Source organism: Triticum dicoccoides, chromosome 6B (genome assembly GCF_002162155.2).
Source record: "Triticum dicoccoides isolate Atlit2015 ecotype Zavitan chromosome 6B, WEW_v2.0, whole genome shotgun sequence".
Lineage (NCBI taxonomy): Eukaryota > Viridiplantae > Streptophyta > Magnoliopsida > Poales > Poaceae > Triticum > Triticum dicoccoides.
The window spans coordinates 720621322-720624699 of NC_041391.1; the positions used below are offsets into that span (position 1 = coordinate 720621322).

The 3378-nt window shown below is 48.1% G+C and overlaps 1 pseudogene; it reads right to left on the reverse strand.

Moving 5' to 3' along the window:
* Positions 1 to 371: 371 nt before the first annotated feature.
* Positions 372 to 2423, reverse strand: LOC119321678 (annotated as a pseudogene).
* Positions 2424 to 3378: the final 955 nt, after the last annotated feature.

Consider the following 3378-nt stretch of genomic DNA (forward strand, 5'->3'; position numbering starts at 1 on the left):
TAAAACAGAGAAACAAAAAGAGATCCCCTCCCAAAGAACCCTAAAAGGGCAAAGAAATCTCAAACAAAAGTTTTGCAGTACAACATAACATCCTGGCATTGCATTGCAGGCTTCTACTTTCAGAACAGTAAGATGAGGCAATACAATATACAAATGATAATCATGAACTTCTAAGGAACAGAAAAACAGATTTGCACCGTCGGTGCAGCGAAGCATGACACATGACTCAAATGTCGCCTGTCTAGTTCCCCTATATCGTCGCCATTGAGTGTTCGCATTTCCACCAGGCTGCATATCTTGCCCATGACAATCCTAGAGACTATCACACAGGTTCCAAGATACCTACATATGCACTGTTTGCATCATCACCATCATCTTCTATGCATAGGCTTCAGCAGATCTCTGAAGGTTCCCGGCAGCCCGGCGTCCTTGGCCTGCGACGACTCCTCGGTGCCGCAGCTGCAGCTGCTCGTGTTGAGGTTCGCGCCACAGACGAGGCACAAGCCTTTGCAGGTGCTGCTGCAGAAGGCATCCAGCGTGATCTCTAGGTGGATGATGTCCCGGAAGTTCTTCGAGATGTCGATCTCCTTCTCCCCGGCCGGGAAATGCAGGCGGTCATCCCAGTCGATGTCCTCGTCGTCTTCGTCCTGGCTGCCGGCCAGCGAAGGGAACTTGGTTCTGTCTTCCTCGTACACGGTGCCGAGGTCGATCACATCGGGTTCCTGGACCATGAGGGAGAAGTTCACGAATATGCCTTCAGCAGCTGGCTCGGCACACCTGAAAAAGGAAGCATGATCATAATGGGTTTAAGAACAAACAACAACACTGTTAAGTTGCACCCTCAAATCAGCCAAGTCGAAATTCAGGCCATAAACAGAATTAATGTTATTTTTATCAGGAGAAAAACTCTGCTGCGGTTCTTCCAAAAAGAGTCGATTTTGTTGCAATTAACTAGAAACAGAGTATTTCCATATCGAAAATGCCAGAATATAGTATCCCCCTTTAACAGCCAACAATGGATCTAATGACCAATAACAGCCTTGCTAATAATATTGTCCACGGATTACTGAAGTCAGATGTAGCTACATCAGTTGCGGTACTAGAACCATAGTATCTCCATGTTTTACATTTTATTCGGACTATAACTTACTGCTTATCATCTCTGGCAAATTCTTCAGTACATGTCACCATGTCAGCTCCAACTGAAAGATCAGCATATATGATGCCTTTAAGCAAACAAAAAGGAAACACTACTCTACGAGAAACAGCGCAACTTTTCTTGCTTGGAAAAATATAGCACACTATATCATAATGTCACGGCTAATTTTTCCTTACTGCCAGATTGTACATGATGTCTTCCCTTAGTCCTAGGATGACAGATTAAACTTCGTCGAGCGGCTAATTTTTCCTTACTGCTAGCTATGAAATGTGGCAGTTTGAAACCCTGTAGGCTGTTTGTAAACGGTAAGCGGCATGGTTTCACAAGTGTGGCGGCCGGGCGGATAAGCACTCGCGTGGCAGTAACAACGGGGCGGTGCTAGTGATTCGGGCAGCAGATGCTTGGTCATTGCTAAGCTGTTAGCACGCAATTAGAGCTATGATGTACATTGTTTAATGGGTAGTAGGATTCAGAATGCGGTGTCTAAGATTTTCAAAACAGTTTGTCTAATTCACATCTAGATGTTTTTTAGGAATATCACATCTAATCTCTCACAAATAACGTAACAACAAGGGGAAAAAAACTATGTCACGTCTAGATGTGTTCTAGACAGACCCTTTTCAGAATGGCTCTGAAACTTCTGTCCATGATGCATTGCAGGCAGACAGACATATAGCAACAGCAGATAAGATGAGACGAGAAGCAGCAGCAGGAGGAGGAGGAGGAGGGTGCTCACCGGTAGCAGCCGAGGGCGATGACGGTGCGCAGGATGCCATTCACCCGGAGCCGGCCGCGGCGCCGGGTCACGTCGACGGAGACCAGCACGGGCGTCGTCGTGGCCGTGTCCTCGGCGCTGCCCCGCGGTAGCCTAGGGCTGGCGATGCCCATGGCCGCGGCGCGCGCGAGGGAGTGCTGGGACGAGAGGTCGGCCAGGCCGAGGCGCTCCAGGGTGGTGGCGTACTCGATGTGCTGCGCAGCCGCGTCGCGCCGGTACACCACCACGCCGTCCCACGGCGACGGGCCCTCCTCCGCCTCCTCGTCGGCAAGCCCCTCGAAGTCCTATAGGTCGAGGGTGAGGAAACCATCGTCCTCCTCGGGGTCGACGGCGTGGCAGCGGCCCCGTGTCCGCCGTCCGGCCGAGGAGGCGAGCGGGCGGAGCTGGAGCAAGGGTGGCCGCCGTCGCCAGCAGGGCGCGGTGGTGGAGGAGGATGGGCGGGCAGTGGCAGCGACCGGCGGCGCCAACGCCGAGCAGATAATACACCATCTTTCTTCTCTCTCTGCAGTGAGCCTTTCTTTCTTTCCAAGCTGGTACTACTTCACTAAAAAAGATATTTTTAAGAGTTTCTTCCATCACTTAATCAAGGTAAACAAACTATTTCTAACAGTATATTTTAAGAAGGACCATAAATATATAACAGTAACGAGGCAAAGAATGGAAGCGGATTTGTAGCACCCGGATGCTCCACAACCATATACAAATATTAAATTCAAAAATATACCAAGAAATTTGAAAAATAAATCTAGAATCTTGTGGTATTAAACATGGGTTCCCGATCGACTCCCGTGTGAATTTTTTTTTATTTTAAGTTTTATATTTCCGAAATGCTTGGCAACGGGTGTGTTTTCCAAGTGCCCGATAAAATGCACGCGGCAAATTACTCAACGCCAGGCCGATCCCAGTAGTGAATATAGGTTGTACTTAATATTAATATGTACACTTATTGAAATCAAAACAATTTATTTGCCAAGAATTGAATAAATGTATCTCTTATTATATTAGAAAATACAAATATCTCTTCCTTTTTGTGACCTATACCCATCACAACGAAACAATGCCAAATTGGATATCACTGGTGTTGAATTTGAATCTATTGATATGGACAATGTAGAATTTTGGTAAAAGGGACCAACTCGTGAATAAACTAATAAACTGAAAATTTCAACCGCCTCACTTTTACCATCTCCCTGACAAATGCTGCTGGCACAGCATTCCCCACACCCCACGAAGCATTGAGTTAATAATTCTGCAAGCATACCCGATAAACAGCTTGCCGGACGTATTGAACGACGAGGACGGCCAGCGGCGTTTGTGCTCGGTGAAGAGATGCAGTGCAGGGCCTTGGTGAAGAACTAGATGGCGGGACGGGAGGCGCTGGGAAGCCGGACGTGGAGGAGGACGAGAACGGCCGGCAGCGCCGGTGATGTCCGTGTAGGGGCTC